Below are 11340 nucleotides of genomic sequence, written 5' to 3' on the forward strand. Positions count from 1 at the left end.
GGCCTAATTGCCTAATTTATTTAGTGAGGTTTGAGGTTATGAGATCTGCAGTTGATTTTAATGATTTTTGAAGCAAGTTTTCAATTTTACTCAATGTTACAGGAGGTGACATGTCCTTATGAGGAGAGATATCAACATTCTCCAGTTCTACCACATGAATATTGGGAGTAGAATAAGGACTGTGTGCCTTTAATGTCAATTCATTAGAGGATGATGCAGCAGATAGGGCTGGCTGTTTGTTATCCTCCATATGTGCAAGTATAAGTGCAAGTTACCTCTGCCGTTATATGGCTCGTTCGTTCCGCTGGGAACGGAGCTCTAAGCCTGCATTACTGCGCGGCTCAGCTCCGCGCATGCGCCCTGAAAGTTTTTTTTTACCTTAATGCAGAAATTTCCACTTTAATTTATTCTAGTTTCCAGTGGTTATATGGTAGCTTTCAAGATGTTATATAGGATTGTTTGCTTTGTAAACTGGTAAAACAAAACTTAGTCCCATCTTTCCTGCCTTCCTAAACTCTATAGAGTTATAAATTTAATGAGCAGCCTCAGTGACCAATAGGGAAGTTTAGGAAATGGGAAGGAGGGGGTCTAGTCTGAAATTTACAAGAAAATTCAAAGTTTGCAAATAGTTTGAACTGCCTAATTCTCTGGATCTACTAAGCATATGCTCAAGTTAAGTTATAAAACATTTATTTTAAAAATAAATTGAAGTACAAATGTGAAAGCAGGAATTGGAGAGGTAATGCTTGTGCCTGCACAAATCTTTGGTTGTGTAACTCTATTCAACGTAAACAGGAAAACCTAATATTACATATATTAATATATTTTCCCTTGATCATCCAACATCTTCTTGCACTCACAATGAATTTCTTGTTTCACTTCCTTACTCTAGGCAGACATCTGTTTCAAAGACTGGAAAGTATTCATTGATGAATAAACACTCCTTCCATCTTCCTAAACTAGCGGTATGATGACAACCTATCCTGCAAAATGGTTATACTCATTAAGATGTTCTATGATGAATCCATTCTATGACAGAATTGCACAATATAACTTTCTATGTACATAATACTAAAACAATTTGCAGACTATGCATATCTTCCGAGTGCAGTCAGCATAGTTTTTCATTTGTCAGCTTAGTTCATCTGTGGGTTCAAGGTTACTTTAAATAACTTTAAAAATGAAGACTATTTGTCTGGAATGCCAGTGACTCACAGGCCCTCAGATGAAGTATCACTAGCCTCAAGTCAGTGACAATGTATCGTTAATCATTTTATATAGATTACCAATATACCTGGTCACTTTGGATTTTATTTACTATAATAAAATGAGCTGTACACTTTTAAGTTGCACTTTGCCCCAGAGCTGAGAGAATGTGGTGAAATTTTACTTTGGAAAGAATACTCAATCACATGCAAGCAGGGCCAGTGCTAGATTATTTTGTGCCCTAGGTAAGACTAGCTACTTGCACCCCCCCCCCAGAAAAAAAAGCTCCTAACAGTGGGACTATTGTGGAGGGCTGGAGGGTGGATGTTATCTATAAAGCTGGTACCTGCTTGCAGTATGCCTCGGGTTTACTAATCTTTCCCCACAATCCAGTATTCAGTCTTTGTCCATATACTATCTACATGGGGGGGGGGTTAGGGGATGAAAGAGAAAGAGGATGGGGGGGAGAGAGAGAATTGAGGGAGAGAGAAAGAGGGGGGATGGGGAGGCTTGGGGGAGAGGATTGGGGTTGAGAGAGAGCAAGCATGGGGGGGGGGGGGAATTGGAGGAGTGAGAGGGTATGGTGGAGAGGAAGAGAGAATTGGGGGAGAGAGAGGGGGATTGGAGGGGAGAGAGATGATTGGGAGAGAGAAAGTATTTGGGGGAGATAGAGAGGGGACTAGGCGAGAGAGGGGGATTGGGGGGAGAGAAAAAGAGAGGATTGGGTGAGAGGGGAGGATGAGAGAGAGAGAGGGTGGATTGGGAATTCGAGAGAGAGAAGGTATGAGAAAGGGTTGAAAGGGGAGGATGAGAAAGAGAGGGGATGATTGAAGATGAGAGAGGGGGCGAGAGAGTGGTGAGAGGGGAGGATGAGAGAGAGAGAGAGAGAGAGAGAGAGAGGGGAAATTGTTCATGAGAGACAGAGTGGAGGATGAGAGAGAGGGGGTTGAGAGAGAGGGGGAAAAGAGAAACAGAGGGGGGGATGAGAGGGGAGGGGAGGATGAGAGGATTGCGAATGAGAGATATAGAGTGGGGATTGGAGATGAGAGACAGAGGGGATTGGGGGTGAGAGAGAGGAGATTGGGGATGAGAGAGAGAGAGGGGATTGGAGATGAGAGAGAGGGGGGATAAGAGAGAGAGAGGGGGATAAGAGAGAGAGAGGGGGGTGAGAGGGGAGGATGATCATACACATAACACACTTACCCACGGGCTGGGACCCCCTGTCCCAGTCCATGGGTAAGTGTGTTATATGTATGATGTCCAGTACCTCCTTTTCACAGGATGATTGGAGATGAGAGAGATTGCGAGAGAGAGAGAGAGAGAGAGAGAGGGGGGGGGATCAGGGATGAGATAGAGGGGAGGATGAGAGAGAGAGAGAGAGGGGGATTGGGGAAGAGAGAGAGAGGATTGGGGAGAGAGAGGGGATTGGGGGAGAGAGAGAGAGGATTGGGGATGAGAGAGGGGTGAGAGGGGCAGATAAGAGAAAGAGAGAGGGGATTGGGGATGAAAGAGGGGCCCCTAGCCCTGTCTGCAGTGCCTTCTGTGCACCCCCTGTCCTAGTCTGTGAGTTAAGTGATGATGCCCGGTACCTCCTTCCATAGGATGATTGGAGATGAGAGAGAGATAAAGAGAGGGGATTGGGAATGCGACTGAGGGGATTGGGGATGAGAGAGGGGTGAGAGAGGGGGGTGAGAGAGATATGGTGGTGAGAGAGGGGTAAGAGGGGAGGATGAGAGAAAAAGAGAGAGAAGATTGGGGATGAAAGGGGATTGGGGATGAGAGAGATGGGCCCCTAGCCCTATCTGCAGTCCCTTCTGTGCACCCCCTGTCCCAGTTGTGTGTTATGGGTATGTGTGGCCAGTAGCAGGGAGGGCCCTTCTCCTTCTGGCTGGTGAGGATGGGGGTGCTCTGCTCTATGTCCTACTGTCTCAGGTAGCAGGCCCTGGCTGCATGAACCTCCCACCTGTCCTCAGAGGGCCCCCAAACCGCCTGTCTTCCGGGCCACTGGGAGTGGAGAGGAGGGCAGGTAACAGTCCTTAGCTGCGTACACCTCCTGCCTCCCCTTGGAGGACCCCTGATCCATCTGTCTTTCGGGCCACTGTCAGAGCTGGGAGTGGAGAGGTGGACGGATAACAGTCCCTGGCTGCATGTGCCTCCTGCTGTTCCTCGGGGCCCCCAAGCTGCCTGTCCTTCGGCTGCTGTTGGAGCTGGGAGTGGAGAGGAGGGTGGGTAACAGTCCCTTGCTGCATATGCCTCCAGCCAGTCATCAGAGCCCCAATTTACCTGCCATTTGGCTGCTGTCAGGGTTGCTGTGCCTGCTGCTCCTAGCTTCTCTGGTGGACAGGGAGATTGTCTCTGTCCAGGGCATTAGCTTCTCCCTGCTCCCGCTACAGCACCACCACCGGTCCAGGACTCCCCATGACAAGGCAAAAAGAGGGCCCTGTGTGCGAGGCCTACACAGCAATGCACAGTTAGTGACTCAAAGTCAGCACTATTCCAGCGGAGCCACGCCGGGAACTACATGAGTGATCCATCTATCCAGGCCTGCTTGCATGCTCCCTAGGCTAGGCTAGGCAGCAGTGTTCCCTTAGACGGCAGGGCTGCCTAGTTTTCCTAGCGGGAGTGCCAGCCCTGCATGCAAGGAAGCTTTTATATTTACATGATGATGGAAGTCAGCAGAGCTTCACATTTATTCACTAAGCTCTGGGGAACATTCCCTTGCAAATTGAACAGTCTATATCAGTGATGGCGAACCTTGGCACCCCAGATGTTTTGGAACTACAATTCCCATGATGCTCCACTACACTGCAGAGTGCATGAGCATCATGGGAAATGTAGTTCCAAAACATCTGGGGTGCCAAGGTTCGCCATCACTGGTCTATATGCTCCATTCGGGCAGAATGGCTTTTTTCAACAGGTATGTGCACGCCCTTCCCATGTCCTGTGGTAAGGAAAAAAAGGGGGAGATACCCTTGGTCAGTTCGGAATAAGCAGAAAATTCAGTTTGCTATCAATTGGACCACTGGAAATCAGACCATCTGCTCTGTGTTAAGCCTTAATAATTCCTTATTGTAGGCCTCAGGCCTGGAAAATGTGAGTGTTAAAAAATGGCAGAGTTTCTTCTTGATACAGGTGTGAACGTACCCTATCATGTTCTTAAGCAGGAGGATACTGGGAGGGGGTCTTGGCTAGCATGGCTATTGTCGGTGACAAATCAGGGCCTCAGTTACAAGATGCCCCCTGACCCACTGTCTGGACAGTGCTGATCCACCCTGAGCTGAGCTGATCACATGCACTCTTCCAGGAACAAAAAAAAAACCTCTCTAGCAATAGATATCAAACTGAGTATATGCAGCCTGACTCCAGTATTTCTGTCTTATCATGTTTTGGGGACAATGCAAGAAGGGGAGGATCTGTGCATACAGGATCAAACAGCATTTTTACACAATGCAGAGAATTAACCCCTTAGTTTCCACAGTGAGTATAACAAGCATGCTTTACTACATATACAGACTGATTTTACTGTTGTAGGTTTAGTAACACTTTAAGTTCCTGAAGTCACCATCTATATGTTTTATCCACCAGACCTTTCACTATTTCTTACCCATCTCTGGACTCGTTCTATATTATCAATATCTTTTTGTGTGAGGTTGCCAAAAATGGACACAGTATTTTAAATGAGGTCTCACTAAAGATCTATATAGGGGAATCAGGACCTCCTTTCTTCTGCTGGTGATCCCTCTAGTAATGCATCCTAGAATTCTATTTGCTTTTCCCAATGCCTGGTCACACTGTCATTTTGCAATCATCCGAATTAGGTACCCCAAATCTTTTTTTTCCTCTGTATTGATGGCCAACACAGTGTTGTACTCACTTGTCCCTCTTGACTGTTTATATGCAGTCACCAGGGGGGAAGCAGTTAAACATATGTGCAAAAAAAGCAAAAAAAAGCATTTTTGTTTTTTTGTAAAGACAATTGTACACAGAAATTGTACAAGGAAAAGGTTGCTCATAAGTGATATTCTGCATACATATTGCAACACACACACAGAGAAGCATCATTTTACCAGCTTGAATAAACCCATTGTGGTCACGTTAACCAGCTCAAATTTATCAACTTTGCCCCCAAGGTGAAGATTAGTCTTCACCTAGCTCTGACTCATTATCCTGCCTTCTTCCCCTCTATTCATTACTTTCTTGCTTTGTCTTTCTTTTCGTACTAATCTTATGTCAATGCTTCAATTTCACAATTATTATTCATACAGTATGGGTTCTTAGTGACGTTTTAAATGTTTTTAGGATGCCTCCCAAAAAGTCGAGAGCAGCCTACCTATACAATATATACTATTTGAGGGGCTACTGTATGTCCCTTTATGCATTGTAAACTTTTAGTGTGCAGCTCACATCTTTATTACCCACCTTAGTGGGGAAGGGTAACTTTTGTATTTTACTAAGTGGGCCTGCAAATTGTTGTAGGGCTACCTAAGTCACTTGTTGAATGTTGTATATGTATTACAAGTTAAAGTTAAAATACAACTCCCTTCCCTATCCTAGTTATCAACCCCTAATAAAACATCAAAAACAAGCAAAGGACTGTTTTCTGGGTTTGAATGCATGAAAGAAATTTTGTGTGCCTGGCCATGTAGCAGTGGGGAATCTGTGCTACATATTTTATATATATATATATATATATATATATATATATATATATATATATATATACCGGTATATATATATATATATATATATATATATATATATATATATATATATATTACAGAAATTATGCCAGTATAAGATAAGCACTAGTAATACATTTAGGCTAGACTAGAATTTTGTCTGTGTACCTTTGCCCTATTTTTTTGGAGCTCTATGAGTGATATAAAAAATGTTGTAATCAGTAACATGTCTTGTGACAAACAAGTTTTGCATGTACTATGACTACTACAAGTGTTGTAATAAGGAAAAGGCTGCTGGGAAGTGCAACAAGTCTCACCTCACTTGATTTATTAGTAGATCATCTTAAAATGTGTACAAAATGGCACCAGCTGTTAGCAAGGGTGGCAAAATGGTATGATTACCATTATTGCAAGTGCAATTTAATTTTGTGACAGTTTTATTTATATATACAGCAGAAAAATAATTTTAATGACTTTCCATTATAAGATGTATCTCTACTCTAGCTACATATATATTTATGGTCGGAACCTTATAACCAGGAGAGATGTGAACAACATAAACACACCACAAGACTAACAACATAAAGTAAACCTGAGGTGTGGCCTGGTCAGCTGGATGGTATGCCAAGAAAAGGGGGCATACCCAAGATAAGTCAGTGAATGGTTGTAGAGAGGATGTGTTTTTAGAGAAGTGCCCTGAAAATGGGAATGGGTGGGAGGGTACCGCGCACTGGAACTGACAAAGACCACAGGTGGGTGGTCTGCTTAAGTAGCCCCCGGGCTCCTCCCAAAGATTCAGGCCACCATACTGGCCTTCTTGTTTATGGTCAAAGCCCTATAACCTGGAGAGATATGAACCACATAAACATGCCACAAGACTAACAACATAAAGTAGACCTGAAGTGTGCCCTGGTTGGCTGGACAGTATGCCAAGAAAAGGGCAAGAACAAGAACACTTGGATCGGGAGGTAAATATTTTATTGAGCTGGTAACATACTACTTAACCACTTCCCACCCGGCCACTGCATATTAATGGCCGGGTGGGAGCTCTCTACTTCTGACCGGATGTTCCTGACCATCCTGTCAGAAGTAGCGGGATTGTGCGGTTGTGCTCCCGCACAGCTGCGTGGTCCTGATGTGCGCATGTCCCCCGCACATGCCGCATCTCGGATCGGCAGGAGGGCAATGTAATTTGCCCTCCTGATCCGCACGATGGCTGTGCGCGATCCCGATCTGCCTGTGCCCCCCCCAGAGACTGCAGAGCAGTATACGACAGGAGTGACATGTGATTGTGTCCAATCACAGTCATCATGTAATGTCAATAGAGAGCTGTTGTAACTGCTCTCATCTTTTCCTCTCCTCACACAGAGCCTGTCAGTGAGGAGAAGAAGAGAGATCTGTGCTACAGGCGGGAGATCAGTGAGTTTATAGCTGTTTGTCCGCTGTTTACCCACTGATCACCCAGCTAGTGTCCCCCAAAACACACAGTGTCCCCAAAATACACAGTGTCCCCAAAACACAGTGTCCCAAAAACAGAGTGTACCAAAAACACCTGTCATACAGAACAGCGGGCATATCTGTCCGCCAACAGCGGGCACATCTGTCTGCCAACAGCGGGCGCATCAGCCCGCCAACAGCCAGCACATCAGCCCTTCAACAGCGGGCACATCAGCCGCCCACCATCTGACACATCAGCCACCTTCCATCATCAGGCGCATCTGCCCGCCATCACCAGGCGCATCTGTCCGCCATCATCAGATGCATCTGTCCGCCATCATCAGGCGCAGCCATCCACCACCATCAGGCACATCTGCCCGCCACCATCAGGCACGTCAGCCCGCCACCATCAGGCGCATCTGTCCGCCATCATCAGATGCATCTGTCCGCCATCATCAGGCGCAGCCATCCACCACCATCAGGCACATCTGCCCGCCACCATCAGGCACGTCAGCCCGCCACCATCAGGCACGTCTGCCCGCCACCATCAGGCACGTCTGCCCGCCATCATAAGGCACATCTGACGCCTGCCATCAGACACATTTGCCTCCCGCTAACATCTGGCACATCTGCCATCTGCCATCAGGCACATCTGACGCCCGCCATCTGGCACATCTGCCGTCTGCCATCAGGCACATCTGATGCCCGCCATCAGGCACATCTGACGCCCGCCATGAGGCACATCTGACGCCTGCCATCAGGCACATCTGCCGCCAGCCATCAGGCACATCTGCCACCCACCATCTGACCAATCTGCCGCCCGCCATCTGACATCTCCCGCCCACCATCTGAAGCCTGCCATCTGATATCTGCTGCCCGCCATCTGACATCTGCCCGTCAACGTGACTAAAAGGTTGTACAGCACAGAGGAGGCTTTCCAGATACTCCAGAGTATGTCGGACAAGAGTAGCGGGGAACTCTCTCCTTCAGACTCGGATAGCGATTATGAGCCAGTGGAAAGCAGTGGCTCCGAGATGGAAACCGAGGAAGATAGAATCCTAACAAGGAGAAATGGGAGAAATGAGCAGCACAGACATCCACCAGCAGCGCAGCACTCCAGGATGATATGCAGGCATCCACCGGCAGCGCAGCACTCCAGGATGATATGCGGGCATCCACTGGCAGTGCAGCACTCTGGGATAGGCAAGCATCCACCAGCAGTTCTGCAACCTTCCTAGAAGATAGGCCAGATGCTAGCAACAGAGCATCCCATCAATGAGACCCCTCTGGATGCCCTACCTACATGGGAACAAGTGTCAAAATTGTCTGGCAGCTGATCCAACCATTGCTTGGGAAAGGTTACCACATATATGTAGACAATTTCTACACAAGTCTCCATCTGTACCTAAAGCAGACTGTGGCGTGTGGGACAGCATGGACCAACCGCAAAGGCTTATCACTGACATTGGTCGCCAAGAAATTAAAACAGGGTGAAATGGTAAGTATGCGGACTGAAGAGATACTAGCGCTGAAGTGGAGAGATAAAAAAAGAGATGTCTACATCCTTTCCACAATACACAATGATACATTGGTGGAACTGCAGAGAAGAAAAGGCCCCATCCAGAAGCCAAAATGTATCCATGAGTATAACCTATACATGGGAGGGTGGATGTGAATGACCAGATGATGCAGCCCTACTTTGCCACCAGGAGATCACTGTTTTGGTACAAGAAAGTCGCCAATTATTTGATGCAACTAGCCATGTTCAATTCATATATTATTTTTTCTAAGAGCACCCAAAGTTCCCTGACCTATCTAAAATTCCAACAAGATGTAATCAAAGCCCTTGTCTATCCCCATGGCCAACCCACTCAACTAGTTCGCTCTGATGCAGTAGCCAGACTCCATGAAAGGCACTTTCCTGAAATCCTCCCTCCTACCCAAACAGGTCGCAAACCCCCCCAAAAATGTTGTGTGTGTTCAAGTAGAGGAATTCGCCACGACACCCGATACTACTGTCCAGACTGTCCTGCCCAGCCAGGCCTCTGAATTGGAGCTTGCTATCGAAGCGATCATACTTCACTACACTATTAGTAAAGTGAAGATGATTTCTTTCCAGTTTCCACTTTCTGCCATTTCTGTATATGACCCGGACTGTTAAACGACTATGCCTCTGCCAAACATGTTTTTGCCTTCAATGTGAATTGACCTCGGTCTGTTAAATGACCATGCTTTTTGCCTTCCTCCTGAACTGATAATTTGCCCTGCCACTGTACAGCACAGGGGTCTCACATGTGAGGGGCTCCAGAAAAAGTTTTCCGAGTGAAGAAAACATTTTTCTCCAGGTCTTAGATTTTCTCGGATTAGGGTCTGGAGGCAGGGGAGGGCTGGCAGCCTTAGGCCTGGGGGGCAAGTCCAGTCATGTGGCCCATTGAACCACCGAATCAACTCACCATCCATGCCCACCTGGTTTTATAACGGATGATTATAACGGGGGAGGGTGTTAAAGTGGTTGTAAACCCTTACAAACCACTTTGACCTACAGGTAAGCCAGGGGAGGGCTGGCAGCCTTAGGCCTGGGGGGCAAGTCCAGTCATGTGGCCCATTGAACCACCGAATCAACTCACCATCCATGCCCACCTGGTTTTATAACGGATGATTATAACGGAGGAGGGTGTTAAAGTGGTTGTAAACCCTTACAAACCACTTTGACCTACAGGTAAGCCTAGATTAAGGCTTACCTGTAGGTCCAAGAAATATCTCCTAAACCTACACGGGTTAGGAGATATTTACCTGAAGACAGCCACCGCTGTCTACGGCGCATGTGCATAGTAGTCCCTTATGCTTTACCTTTGCAGGGAATCACAGAGGAAGTAAACCCATCAGGGTTTACTTCCTCTTTAAGTCCGCTGGGGGGGTGTTAAGTCTGCTGGTGGGGGAGGGTGTTAAGTCCGCTGGTGGGGGGTGTTAAGTCTGCTGGTGGGGGGGAGGGTGTTAAGTCCGCTTGTGCGGGGGAGGGTGTTAAGTCCGCTGGTGGGGGGAGGGTGTTAAGTCCGCTGGTGGGGGTGTTAAGTCCGCTGGTGGGGGGTGTTAAGTCCGCTGGTGGGGGGGTGTTAAGTCCGCTGGTGGGGGGGAGGGTGTTAAAGAGGAAGTAAACCCTGATGAGTTTACTTCCTCTTTCATTCCCTGCAAAGGCAAAGCATAATGGACTACTATGCATTGCATAGTAGCCCATTATGTGTCACTTACCTGACACAGGAGCCAGCGAAGTCACCGCTGTCCCCTGTAGTCCGCCGAATCCTTCTTCTCGGTGGGTCTCGCAGCTCTGCCACTGTCATTGGGTGAAGCCGCAATGACGTCACTCCCGTGCATGCGCACGGAAGCCGAGACGCGCGGCATTGCGCGGCATCTTTGTTATCGAGGATGCCACGCTCAGTGCGCCTGCGCCGTAGACAGTGGTGCCCGTCTTCGGGCAAATATCTCCTAAATCGTATAGGTTTGGGAGATATTTCTTGGACCTACAGGTAAGCCTTAATCTAGGCTAAACTGTAGGTCAAAGTGGTTTGTAAGGGTTTACAACCACTTTAAGTCCGCTGGTGGGGGGGAGGGTGTTAAGTCCGCTGGTGGGGGGGAGGGTATTAAGTCCGCTGGTGGGGGGAGGGTGTTAAGTCCGCTGGTGGGGGGTGTTAAGTCCGCTGGTGGGGGGAGGGTGTTAAGTCCGCTGGTGGGGGGGGTGTTAAGTCCGCTGGTGGGGGGGAGGGTGTTAAGTCTGCTGGTGGTGGGGGGTGTTAAGTCCGCTGGTGGGGGGGGGGGGGGTTAAGTCCGCTGGTGGGGGGGAGGGGGTTAGAAAAAAAAACACGCTGCCACTGCCAACATTTTAAATTGTCATGATGACTAACTTTTCCCATTCTGTGAAGGTTAGTACAGATACCTTACTTCAGGCTGGGCAGCGTTGATTGAGAGCACTGGAGACACTGCGCCAGGTCCTTGCCATTCTTCGGGGGTGGGGGTGATGTAG

Source organism: Lithobates pipiens, unplaced genomic scaffold, assembly GCF_037356315.1.
Source record: "Lithobates pipiens isolate NorthernLeopardFrog02 unplaced genomic scaffold, aLitPip1_a1.2 Scaffold_30, whole genome shotgun sequence".
Taxonomy (NCBI): domain Eukaryota; kingdom Metazoa; phylum Chordata; class Amphibia; order Anura; family Ranidae; genus Lithobates; species Lithobates pipiens.